Genomic DNA, 14,585 nt, shown 5'->3' on the forward strand with positions numbered 1-14,585 from the left:
ATCGGAGTTATGTGTGAGAGTATTTTTTTATTAGTAGCACGATGCTACATTATATGGGGTAAGTTGTCACAATGGGCCTTACCATTAAACATCTTTTCAGTGAAATTTAAACACTAAAACTATTATGGAACGCACACATGTAACCTAAAAACACTGCATTATTAATAATACATATTAATGATTAATATATATACATTACTTTAGATGTAAAACATTTGAAACAAATTTGAGAACTTGCCACTCAAAATATTATAGCTGCTGAGATGTAGCCCTTGTGACAACTAGCCCCGGTCTATTCCCTACAGCGCTCGATCACAGAGTTAAAGTGAAGTAATTAATTACATGGTGTGATATCGCATCCTAGTTAGCGATGATGGATCCAAACTCTAAAGGCGGAGAAACTGTTTCCATAACAAAGAAGAAAAAACTAATTCAACAGTAATCGGATTACGATGCCCGTGTTAAATGAGGGATTCTTTCAGATGAAAAGCATTTGTTAGTAGGGGTCGGGGAACTGCGATATCGGATCTTTCTTGAACGAACTCATCAGTGGAGAATCTCAAAATGACTGCTGATTACAACGGCTACTGGAAAATGATCTCCAACGAGAACTTTGAAGAGTACCTTAAAGCTCTGGGTGAGTTTTGTGGTTCATTTACACCATTAAAATCTTAAACCCTCTGGTATTCCTCACTTAGGGGTCAAACAGAGGTCATAACAGCCCGAGAACAATAAGTGTAATATTCGTTTTAATGAAATGTACCATATTTCAGTGTATTATCCTATGCTTTAAGTGTTTGTTTTTATCTTAGTGAATATTAGGGGAAAACGAATTATAAAGGTAATGAAAACACAATGCGTGGCAGGAAGATAGGTGCCATCTGCTGGGAGAAATATAGTATGTAATACAATGTGTAACTAATAGAAGCTTGTATAGCCCTAGAAATATATACACATTGGATTATAAGGGTATTTTCATACATAATTACTTCATTAGGTTTTGTTTTAACATATAGACATTATCAGAGACTACTCGTGCCTGATTTATAGATTTGTAGTATTTCATTTTTGACCACGAAGATAACAAGTGTGGCCATTTAGCCTTTTCAAGCTTATTTTTTCCCCCCACAAAATAAGTTAATAAAACAAACATTTGTGGTAATTACAATTGATTGCATGTGATTTATGTGATACCTGTTTTCTTAATTTGTTATATTTATTTATTATTTTATGTACTTGACCTCCTCTATCACCCTGCATGCATTGTGAAATGTTAAAAATGGACAATTTACTGTCCTTGCATACAGTGATATTTTATCCACTGTTTATGTGTTACATGGAAGTTTTTTTTTTTTTTTTTTTAATTAAGTGATTTTAGTGAAATGAGGCTCTCTATATAGCCTACTATGGTTGTGATGGTATATTTTAAGGGGAACAGCAGTTTCCTGCTTAGTACTTTTGTCCTTTTTTTTTACTACAAGATGTTGCTGTTTATATTAAGCAGCAGCAGTCTGGACGTACCTTTCATATCCCAATTACCATGTAAATAACATGCTGCATGTCTCATCATGGTGTTGAAGTACCATGTTATTTCCAGCTGTAACCATCACTGTACTGTGGTATTGCTGGAGTACTGTTTTAAAATTCACATTTTCACACGAGGCTATAATTTTCTTTTCAAGATGTAAATGTAGCTATTAGAAAGATTGCCACCCTGCTGAAGCCTGATAAAGACATCATTCAGGATGGAGATCACTTCATCATAAAGACTCTCAGTACTTTCAGGAACTACAACATGGACTTTGTGGTGAATCAGGAGTTTGAGGAGGACCTGAGTGGAGTGGATGACAGGAAATGTATGGTGAGCAAACTTTCAAGGCAAAACATTGAGGCTTGAGAGCTTAAAAGCATAGTTTTAGATCTTTTTTATAATAAAGTTCTACTCAAAAAAAGCTTTAATTCTATTTATTAAACTGCTTTTTGGCTCAGTATGAACTCGCTGGATTGTGTGCTTATGCTTTGCAAGGACACTATAGATGTTTTCTAAAGACTTATTAAAATTTTTCTTACCTTAAAGAAGCAAGTTTAAATAAATAGGCTTTCATGGTTTATTATACTTATTTTCACAAAAGGTTTATAACATTCCAGGATCAGTCTAAGTCATGTGATTTTCGTAATAGTTCTCTTATAAGGTTGCCATTTGTATAATTTCATTGCTATTGAAAATCACTAACTGTGCATGTTATTTACAGTTCACAGTCTCAACTAATGAGAAAAGAGGAAAGTGTGAAATGAGAGCAATAATTGGCTCTTAATCTAATAAGAAGCGTTACTCTTTGTCCTTTCATTTTCCTCTGGCTATTCCTGTTATTTGGAGAAACTTGGTATATGACCTGTGTTGAGATAATCATCTGTTTTTTGCTTAACCCCTAAAGCTGCCTTTTCACTATCTCTAACAAACAACAGACCGGAAGTCATTTGTTTACGATGGAGAGTATCATGGGAGCTGCATGACGTTCTGATTATATATGCAGATTCTTTTTTATACAATTGGAACTTCAGATGTGTTGCAATGTGTTAACTTTTGGAGTTAGATTGTATGTGGCTGCCCAATTGGATGTGATGTATTCTAATCCAAAGTTTGATTGTGAGTAATGGCAATATTTTGCATTAGACTTTTATTCTTTAAATAATATTTCAAATACACTGTAAAATGCATGGCCAAAAGTGATCGTATACACCACTGTTGACATATTGGAAAGGCGGTTTATAGTCCAGCACTCATACACTCAGTGTTTATTTTAGTATTATTTATACTGTTATAGCTTTTTTTTTTATCAGTTTTTATATTCTCGGGTTTATTTTTTAATTTTTGTAAAAAAAATTAGGAATTCTTTTATGTGCTTTTGTCATTTTTAGTATTTTTTTTTATTTATTTATATACATATACATATACATATATATATATATATATATACAGTATATATATATATATATATATATACTGTATATATATATATATATATATATATATATATATATATATATATATATATATATATATATATATATATATATATATATATATATTAGGCATTTAATTACTTTTATTTCAGTTTTAGTTTCATTTTGGTTATTTGCTAAGGCAACATTTCCAAAATTTTATTTAGTTTAAATTTTCATCTAATATTTATATTTTATTTTATTTAAGCTTTATAGTTTTAGTTAACCATAACAACTGGTCCAACAGAAAGTGATGGTTATGCTGCACTAGACGTTGGCCGTTGTTCAAGTTCACTTTCTGATAAACTCAAAATAGACCTGTGAAGTTTTTTTTTTGAGTTGCAATAAATAAAAACACTTGAAACGCAGCATTCAGTAAAGATGCTGTAACCCGGTTTGCCCTGAACAAAAATCACTCACCCCATTCAGTCCTAACAGTACCCAGCATTGTGTTTTTCAATCCTTCCACTGAAATCTGGCAGAAGAAGAGGCTTTTCCAACATGCTTCTCTTTGTGCATCATATAATCGACGTGCAAACACATTTATTGCGGGTCAGATTTAATTTTCTTTTTGTGCCGATAAAATATAGGTGTGATCTGCTCTTCCCACTGCTCTTGCAAAACCTGTTCTTCTTCCCTGTGTCTTTACAGTCCTAACTTAACTCTATTTTTGCGGTATACTGTATATACTAAAAAATAAATCTCTGTTATGCATTATAGACCACCATCACCTGGGATGGAGATAAACTGGTATGTGTGCAGAAAGGAGAGATCGAGGGGAGGGGACCCACTGGATTGAGGGAGATGAACTTCACTTGGTAGGCCATTTCTCATGCATTTCATTTGTAATGTCCTTGATGGTATTCCCTCCCAGGTATGATTGTTTCGCATTGAGCTGGTATATATCAGAAATAGCCTAAAGCATATAAAATACGGCATCTCAGAATCTGTTTGGGCTAGGAGGTACACGGCAGATGGTGGGGGATGAACTATTCTTAAATCTCAAAACTTTCAGCCCTGTGATGATGCACCTGAAAACACATCACAACACTGACAGATTGACTGCTTTAATACACTTGAACTTGGTTTAAATCATTCTAATGGGCGTCAAACACCATCATCATGATTTGATAGGCTTTTTAAATGAAGTTGACGGGAATATGATGGGTGGAGGTAATAACAACAGATGTTAGGCTTCAGCTGCGCGTTTGACCATGCATAATAAACTGACTGCATTGCCGTAGCATTACCAAAGAACTGGACACTGCTGACACCACCTGGTTGAAAGTCATATACATTCTAGTATTGTGTTGAAAAAGACCACTGTTAGGGAACATATTATTGTTAATAAATATATGTATATAATATATAACATATATTGTTAATTATAGCCAAAGTAAAGCTTACTTCTTTTTTAAGATTTTTTTTCACTGTATTAGTATAGGACAGTGTAGAAATGACAGGAAGTGAAGTCGAAGTGAGAGAGAGAGAGAGAGGCGGGATTGAGAAAGGTCCTCGAGCTGGGATTCAAACTCGGGACGCCCGTAGCGCAACAGAGCTATATGTCAGCGCACTGCCCACAAGGCTATTGGCGTCGACAAAACCTGTTCTTAAAAATAAATGTTCTTTATTGGCACTGATGGTTCCATTAAGAAGCTTTAACATCCATGGGACTTTCTATTGTATAAAAAGTGGAAAAAGGTTCATTAGATTATTAAAATGTTTGGGTTTTGGTTTTCCCTATTGTTTTCATACTTGCTGAAGGTAATGACTGAAAAGTAGTTTGACCAGTGTGCAGGCATTGTACGTAATTGACCAGTCATGGTTTGTGAGAAGGTGAGCTCTACAGAGAGCAGTCGAAGCAACGCAAATACTGGCACATATGATGTATGAGGAATGTAGAGAGAAGTCAATAGGAAAACAAAGCCAAAACCCGATTTAGAAATACCGGCCAGGACATATGGTCTACCCTAGAGTTGAAAACTATACCTTTAAATGTTATCTTTTTTTGCAGGAGCTGAGAGCCGCTGGGATTGTAAGTAAACAGGTCTTCAAAAAGTCTTAAACCCCTACCGACTGAACACCTGCAAGAGATCCAGGAAAATCTAACACTTTATAGTATATAAACTCATGCCACATCTTCCTACATCTATCCGTCTGTGTGCGCCTTCATCTCTGCTATTGTGAAAACCAGACAAACACCATCTGTAATAGCCAGTCACAATCTATAAATGCTTGTTTGTTCTGATCCTCACAGAGGAACATCTCAAGCGACTTTTCTTCGTAGGTGCAGTGTTTGTCATTTAGATGTTATTTACATTAGTGGTAGAGAACACCGGGATAAGCTGCTCTGTAAGTGAACCATCAAACAACAGGTGCGTCAGGATATTGTCTTGGACGCAACAAAAAGATTCCTCAGATTGGGAGCTTCTGTGTACATAAAAGTAATTAGACTCCAGAGAGAATGTGTGGATGGAAAAATGATGTGACGAGTCTGAGTGCCGCCCAGCTGCTGTCGCTCTGATTGAAGAGTCTGTCAGTCTCTTGGGTTCTGAGCATGGCAGGGTTTTGCTTTCCTTCCCATCATGCCTCTGTGACTGTGCACACAAAAAAATACATAAATCAGTGAAATAAAGAGAAATGCATTGCGTTCTGCTGTTCATATGCGTCTAAATGTGTTTGTTTGAACTTTCTATCAACACACTAGTTTAATAAAGGCATACCAGCAGGAAAGTAAATTAAATATTGCTGCCGTTGTTTATATATACTTTGGAAAATCCAGGTTGGCATGTTCACTTTTCATTATTGCTGAGATACGCTTCAGCGGTTCTGAAGTATTACATGAATATTAAGAAGTGAACTAAGCAGCACCCATACATCCACTTAACAAGAGAAAGAAAGGCACATAATTGGCAGTATGTTGATAAATATAGAGCACTGTCTAGTAAAATTGGTGCAACCGTTCATTTTCCATATTTGGCCCAGAGTCTTATCAACGGCTTCCTGCCAGGTGTTCTTTTCAGTGAAAAATGTACTACCCCACACTGGCAGCCCACTCAACGTCCACTTAATTTTTTCCACGCTAATGGCTCTAAATATATTTTTGGGTCTTCATTTGCTCAGAGGAATAGTTCAGCCAAAAATTTTAATTTGCTGAAACTTTACCGTTCAAGATGCAGATTACATCACTTGCTCACCAGTGGATCCTCTGAAGTGAATGGGTGCCGTCAGAATGAGAGTCCAAACAGCTGATAAAAACATCACAATAATCTACAAGTAATCCATATGACTCAATTAACATTGACATTAACGTGCATTAATTAGCATTGTGTGAAGCTGCGTGATTGTAAGAAACTAATTATTTGTTAAGATATTTTTTTAATTCAAACCACTGTTTACAGCAAAAATACTTAATATTACCATAATATTGCTTTCTCCATTGAGAAAGTGGTCTTGTCTGAAAAATATGCACAGAGCAAGCACTGTTTACAAGCCAAAACATTTCTAAACAAATATGTTGGTGGATTTTGATGTGGCAACTGAAGTTTGTCATTTGGATTCCTTATGATGATTTTATCAGTTCTTTGGACTCTCATTCTGACGGCACCCATCCACTGCAAAGGATCCATTGGTAAGCAAGCGATGCAATGCTAAATTTCTCTGAATCTGTTCTGATGAACAAACAAGCTCATCTACATCTTGGATGGCCTGAGGGTGAGTAAATTGTCAGCAAATTTAAATTTTTTGGTTGAACTATTCTTTTAAAATAATGGCCTGTTTGAACTCATGCAGCTCAAAGGTGGTCATGATCTTCTGGACTAAAATACACAAAAATTTACATGTTTAGCAAAGGTGGACAGAGTCAAATCTGCAAGCACAGCATTTGAAGAAACATTTGAGCTAGCTAATAAAAACAAAGCAAAAATAGTTTTAAAAAGTTTTTTAAAATAGCCTTAAATGACATTACTAAAACAATGATGTCCATAGAAGCTTGTATTGTATTAATAACCTGCTCTATGCACACCTTGAACTTTTAAACCGGCAAAAGATTGTGCAAGCAAAATTATAAATTTGTAGGATATCAGAGACCGAATCAGACAAAGTTAAGACGCTGAAATTCCAGAGGGGCCTCAAAGCTGTAACAGGATGTCATAAATCAGAATTCCTAGCTCCAGCCCGTCTGAAGAAAGCCCAACCAAGTCTCTTTCACAAAACAGCTTGCAACATTAAAACAAAAGAATACTTATTAATAAGTCCAACACAGGAAGGAGATCATCAAATTTGGGGCAAGTAATCAAGACTGATGGTCAAAGAGATGGCCATCACATGGGTTCCACGCTGGAAGTCACGAGCTTCCTTAGACTGACTTTTCCCCCACATAGAAGACAGACAACACCGAAATTCCTTTGTCTAAAGAACATGCTTTCATTCTCCATAGAGCTACACAGAGACTGTCTTTTTCATATGCACATAAAATCATCCTAAAACGACATTTCTATGCAGAACCCCATATTATGTTTGTAACCCACATATTAGACTATCATGTTTTAATCAAATATTATGTATGTCTTTTTAATCATTATTGAATAGCTGAAGGATTCCTATGCGTGTTTGGTATGTATGAGTTTGAAAATTCATACTTTAAATGTTTCTTCCAATCAATTCTTTGTCAAATGTATCATAGTCTTGTTATAGAAATCACGTTCAAAAGTATACTTTGCAAGAGCCTGTAAAGTCCAGACACGTGACTGATCAGATAACATGTTGATTTATTGATTGGGTGGAGGAACAGAGCAACACCCCTAGCTAAGACGGTATCTAATTGGTCAAGACACCAGATGGGATGTGTCCTGAAGCAAAGCTTAAAAACTCAGGACACCATCAAACTTTCTCTTGTTTTGTTTTTTTCTCTGTTCTCTCCTTTTTTGCTTCAACTTTTGCCACCGCGTTTTGACGCTGCCTTTTAGTGCTCTCTGAGCGTGCTCTGGCCTACATGCCAGCAGCTACTTAACACCATGATGAGAAGAAAACCAACCTAGTCTCTTTACATCCCTTTATTCTTTTACTTTAATTTTTTTTATTTTCCGTTGCGAGTTTCATGTACTCAGTTAAGTTTTGCCACCACGCCTCGTCTCCGAGTTCAACTCGAGTCTGTGACCGCCTCAAAACTTCTACCAGCCACAACTCTGCATCCTCAGCCAACGCCCAACCATTGGCTTCCCAAGATGTCACTTCACGACTACTGAACTCTCAGCCAATCAGCAACTTCGGGGAACCCCCTTTCCTGCAATGAAGACACAAAAGGGGTTCCCTTAGCAACAAGCAAGTAACCTCCAGGTTCTAACTGAATCAGTGCAGTTAATACAAATTTTAGCCTCATTGAGAAACTCAAAGCGAGGGTTAAATAAGTGCTTGATGGTTGTTCAGGTCTATGCAATAGCACATATTGCTGTAAACTTGGGATTTCACATTTTCATTCTCTTAAACTCATCCTTTCCTCACTCTCTCTCTTTCTGCAACGTGTGAATGCTTGTGTTCATGTGTTAGATTAGTTTATGTCTTAGGTTTATGTAAATAAAATCTTATTTATATTGAAAAGAGAATTATCTTGTGTTTTGTGCTTACAAGTTAATGTCTTAATCTGCCGATCGTGTTACTGTGCTATTAAATAGTGTTTTCACTATATTTTGGATTTTGAGTGATCAGCTGTAAAACAGTGATTCTGTTCAAATTCCCTATAGAAATATATAAATATATAAATTCCCTTTGAGCTAAATTAAACTATCTGCTTTAAATTACATATTACATTTTACGTTACACATTTTATATTGTTTCGTATTTATCAACACATCTGAATAAAATGACTGATGCTTACCCATAATCCCTTGTACCTTCAGAGGAAATTAACCGTTATAGGTCATCTTCATGAGAGGGAGATGGAGTTTTTCTTTTAACAAGGACACTACTAAACCTGATGAACTTATCATTACTAATTGGATGTTGTACTTGTTATGTGGAGCTTTATGCAGACTTTTTCCTTCACTAAAACTCCCCAAATGTTCACTGGTGTCAAAGAAACCTCACACTGTAATTCTAAATGCCAGCTGATTACAACAACTATTGGAAAATTATCTCAATTTGGAACTCTAATGAGTACCTGAAAGCTCTTGGTGAGTCAATTACCAGTTCAAAAAGCGGAGAATCTTCTGTAGGCTTAATTAACATTATCATCACACTGCACTATAAAACCTTTGGAACATAATTACGTTACTGAGTAGGGCTGCATAAGCCTACTAATTATTTATTAAATTACAGAGTAACAGATTTATCATACTTATAATTGAATTTCACTTATTTGATGTACACACATAGAGACAAATATGTAATGTATATTGTCTAATTGTTTTCAAACAATCTCTGAAATGTAAACACAAAAGTAACAGAAAATAATAAATATACACATATGTGAGTTAAGTAATGTCATTTTGATTTTGGCTCCGGTTCCTGGCAGACACAAATATTGCTATTAGGAAAACTGCCACCGTGATGAAGCCAGCAACAGCATCACTGAGAATGGAGATCACTTCATCAATGAGACAGTCAGCATTGACGGCATGACATTGAATTGAGTTCGAGGAGGTGATAAAAGCGTTTTGATTACCTATTTCTTATATATTTCCATTTAAATATGTAATAACTTATATATAAGATTCATTTCTTACTACTGAAATGCTATCGCAATTGGTAGAGGCATCACATTATACATTTATTAGACATATAAGAAGCAAAGGTCTACACTACCATTCATTCCTATGTCTGCAGTGATAGTCTGCATATTTATAATGAAAATATTAATCATCATAATCATGGGCCTTAGGCTCCATCATTGTCAACATTATTGCACTGACAAGATTACCAAGCTGTGTTAAAAAGATAACAGCAGATGGTTGCTATTATTTACTTTTGTCTCGTTTATCTTTTGTTGTAGGAACAGAGCTTCTGGCACAGTAGAAAAGAAGGTCTTAAAGAAATCATGTACAAGAACCTGTACCATGGAGGTCTATAATACCAGGTGAAAGCATATTAAAAATAGCAATGATATTTAATACATATCTAGATTGAGAAGCATGGCCAAAACTTAGACCTTTTGACCCGTGCTACTACTGGATGTGAACTGTCTGTTGATCAATTCGTCAAATTTAGACCTTCATTTCTTGTTCATCTCTAGAATGAAAAGATAAAACTAATAACATAATATAAATGTGATAAAGAAGCTCTGTTACTGCATAAATGGCAATCCACATATGCATATGACTTTATTGTAGGATTTTGGATCTAGAGTCTACCCTACCTAGTGGGAGGTGGATTAAAACAAAAAAAAGTAGGTGTGTAATAAGAAATATGGGTTAGGTGTATCTGACTCCTTACATGAAAGGCAGGGAGAACATAGACAAGAAGAAAGATGATGAATGTAGTCTGGCTCCTGCAGCTCTCATAAACAAGCTTGATGGAAAGGATGTTGGACCCTGTGTATTCTCCCATGTGTACTACAAATGTACCAACAAATGAAAATGAAAAAAAAAAGAAATAAAGAAAGATGGAATGAGCCTGTGTAGTGCTTGGTGGTTTTCTGTTTGTGTGAATAGTCAAAGTTATAAACATACAGTTCTGCCAAGTCTGTTTCTATACATTACATTATTACATGAAGCTGTATCATTTAAGAGTTTCATTTATGCTATTATGATGTACGGGCTTGACGTATATTCAGGTAATAGCTATACTTGAAAACTAGCTGTGGCAAGCAAGGTGGAGGATGTGAGGAAGGATATAAGGAGGAGTGAGAAAAGAGGGAGGTACCAGACCTGAAACACGTTATGTTTTGTGTTCAAGTCTGCTGCCACTTGTTAAGTTTATTTTGATTTGTGATTAAACTACATTTAATATTATTACTTTTCCAAAATTCATTCAAATTTGCATTTCTGCATTAAAGGTCACTTATGTGTTATAGTGGCCTTCTGGGGGCTTTTTAAAACCTGAATCTGATATCTGCAGTTTAGGCCTGTAGCTTTTGAGGATAAGGAGCCAAAGAGAATTCTTTATTATACCTCTCCATGCTTCCAACCATTTATCCATGTGTTATGATTCAAGCTGGATGATAAATAAAGTCTATAAATGAGTTAATTAAGATTAATTAGTCAAAACGGTATGTGTGCCAGAGTAAAGGTCTTGTGAGCAAAAAGCATTTTCACTTCTAAAAACATTAGGCTTAAAAAACAAAGATAAATTTCCACTGTGTTGTGGTTGAATCACAAATTAATATGACTCTCTTCAAGAGAATTTTTGACTTCTAATTTACATGTCAGCTGAGAAATGTATTTTCAGTTCATTTAATCTAAAAGTTTATGTAGCAGAACGGTGTAAATACATGTGAATAATGTAACGATTGACTCCTATCATAAATCTATATGTCCCAATTTCTTGTGATTTGAGTTTTGATGGTTATATGCATGGGTTTTGCACATTGTGGGAGTGTTTTTCCCAATATAGTTGAACTTAGCAGCACATGTGTGATGGTAATGAAGCTTATCCGTTTAATATGGTGGTAAATAAAATGTGGTGCTGACAGCCAGAGAGCTGCACAACAGGAGAAAGAGGGCGATCAGGCATCAGGTCTCCTCTAAAAACACATTTTCAAGACACAAAAAAATTGCATTTATTTCACAACTCCTGCTGATTATACTGGCCACTATACACTACTATGAACTGTGTAAATATGAATTCTCGCTTAATTTATAAAACGCTTTGTTCTGATACTTAGTTCAACGTTTACAAGATTTGTTCCCTGATTCGTTCTTGGTCGATTCTGGCTACCATTGTTTTGGATGAATTGAATCACTCACTCGCTCGATTCCCTGAGTCATCTGAGTTTAGGTTGACTTGCATCATATGCCGAACACGGCCTTCCTTTTGGTCAGTTGGTCAATATTTATGTTTTGTTCAGTGCTGCTCTGACTCGTTTACAAAAAAAGGTTCAGTGAAAGGGGCTTATTCGTTCAGTACATCCAACCAATGAAATGCACTTGAATGCCATTGGTAGTTGTTAACATTGGATTAGTTCAAATATAACAGTAGCCGCCGTAAATTCTCAAATTAATGGTAGGGTAGGTGATTTTGGAAAGGCTAGCAATAGCAAGTTAGCTAAAGCAACATCCCCATCCTCCCTGCATAATCACTCTGCAAAGCCACGCCTCCTCCAAAACAAATGAACGTGCTCTGTCAGAGTAGAGACTAAAGTCCGGTTCAGATTACACGATTTTAACCCGATTTTGGCATGATATGCTTGACGTAGGGTGTTGTAGGGATTCGTATATGACAATGGTTTCAATCATATCATCTTGTGTAGTGTGTCATAGTGGATGACAACCGATGCTTCACAATGTTAACACAGAAAGTCTAGCATGTTTCATTTTTTTTCTGTCTTCCACGACGAGTTCTGTCACATGATACAGGCCAATAGGAGCACAGAAGCGCCTTCGTACATGCTTTCAAACATGCCAAAACAAAAGAGAGACAACGGTATCGGTCCTGCTAGGTGGTCCTCAGTTCTCTTTGACAGTCCTCTTCATGCAATCCAGACTTGTCCACTTTCAGGTTTTCTTTCTTTTTTAAGCTTTTCTGAGGACAAGACAGGGCAGAACACGCTGTTTGCTAGCCATTGTTTGTTTACGCTCATGCTCATGTCACCTGTCTAGTCCCACGCTATCGAAGACAGCACACATGTCGTTAAAGACGGCAAGTGAAGAATGGTCGGATAGCAACATGTAGTCTGACATCTTTTTTGTTCATGACATGACAAGATTTTAGGAGTCAAAATCGTATAATCTGGCACAATGACTGTCGTAACCAACAAAAAAATTGTGTAGTCTAAACTGGGCTTAACCTGCGATATGATGAAAGACGGCGTTGGTGGAGGATTGAACGCAACACTGTCAGATTACCTCATGTCTCATTCATCGGTGACATTACAGTATGAAGCGCATAATAATAAAATAATAGCGCCTGTTGCAAATTAGCTTAAGGGGGAATATTATTAATTAATCATAACTCTTTATAATTAATTATAATATTTGGATAAGTTAATAGAATTAGCTTGATAAAGCCGAATTTACAGTACAATCAATTGACCAGGTTGTCTAGTGAACGCTCAGTATTGATTATTTATGAATTCAAAGAAATCTTAATTTCCAGGGTAAGAGAAATACGCTTTTTTAAGGTACAGTACTACTCAGAGCATGTAACAAGATCGAAATCGTTAAACTGACTTTGTTGCAAGCAGGGAATCAGAAACAAATACTCATATGTATTGTGCACAAAGTTTTATTAACTAAATCACAAACACATAACTAGACTAAACAAACACATACATATACACACACACACACACATACACATCGCACATACATGGTACATGGGAAGGGTAAGTGAGACTGGATGAATGAAACCGGACAGAAACAGGGGAAATGAGGCTGAGTTGACCATCTGAAAGAACCATCAGTCTCTAATTCAAAGCACAGTATACGATAGCTTACACAAAACCTCTGTGTGGTGAAAGGAGCGATACTTGCATTTGGATACTTGCAACGAGAACGAGAGTCCCGTGAAGCTTCTGAAGAAAGTCTGGATGGTTCCATTCGATGGCCGAAGTTGCAATCTCTTGAAACTCTGAGGTTGTTCTTGACTCTGTTGGGGTTGAGAGAGTCCTCTCTCCTAAGTAAGCACATGGCTGGGTGTGAAGAGTTACTATTGGGATGTGAAGAGACTTTCAACCCACATAAAAAATGTTTTTGAACCAAATCACCTACCCTGCCTTTAAAGCATAAAAACATAAATAAACATATGTTTCCGTAATCATTTCAGTGTTAGCCCTGTACTGATTTATAAACAGATCTGTCAAAACGGGACACTAATTTTCTCTTTTTTTCCCCTCCAAAATTATTATGTTAATGTTGCTATCAGAAAAAATACTGTTTTGTTAAAACCTGACAAAGATACCACCCAGAATGGAGATAAAGTATCTAGTACTTTCAAGAGCTATGGCATGGCTTTTGTGATTGTTTTTTTCAAGAAGACCTGGGTCTGGTAGATGGCAGGAAATGTAAGGTAAGTGTGCCAACATTTTCCCTTCATGCAATAAGCATAATCCAGAAGTATCGATGAATCACACAGGGATGGAGAGATGAAATTGACGAGCCACACTGATGTTTTCAGTTTTAAGCCTAGAAATGGTTCAAATAACTTTTGCTTTCTCATTTTTTTTTTTTTTTTTTTTTTTTCTGTTCGCTTTACTTATTTTATTGAAATCCCCTCATATGTACATGGAATGCAGATGACTACAGAAAGCCGTTTAAAACCCACAATGTCAGAAATAGTAAGTAAAAGCACAAGATTGATCCTTGTTTTAGTAATTCAGATGTTCAGTTTTGATGGCTGTTAGAAAAAAAGTAAATGTTTAATGATTCAGTCTCATAAAAATGTAAGGCATGCATTAACTTATCTGATTAAAACATGAGCTGAATAAATGA

General features: G+C 35.9%; 1 pseudogene across 1 annotated transcript; it reads left to right on the forward strand.

The window, feature by feature from the left end:
- The first annotated feature begins 341 nt into the window (after nt 1–341).
- Nucleotides 342–5,602, forward strand: LOC306881100 (retinol-binding protein 1-like; annotated as a pseudogene). The gene is made up of 4 exons (XR_013785896.1): nt 342–637; nt 1,683–1,861; nt 3,724–3,821; nt 5,018–5,602. The product of XR_013785896.1 is annotated as a retinol-binding protein 1-like (transcript).
- The last annotated feature ends 8,983 nt before the right edge of the window (nt 5,603–14,585 follow it).

Source organism: Barbus barbus (assembly GCF_936440315.1).
Source record: "Barbus barbus genome assembly, chromosome: 15".
Lineage (NCBI taxonomy): Eukaryota > Metazoa > Chordata > Actinopteri > Cypriniformes > Cyprinidae > Barbus > Barbus barbus.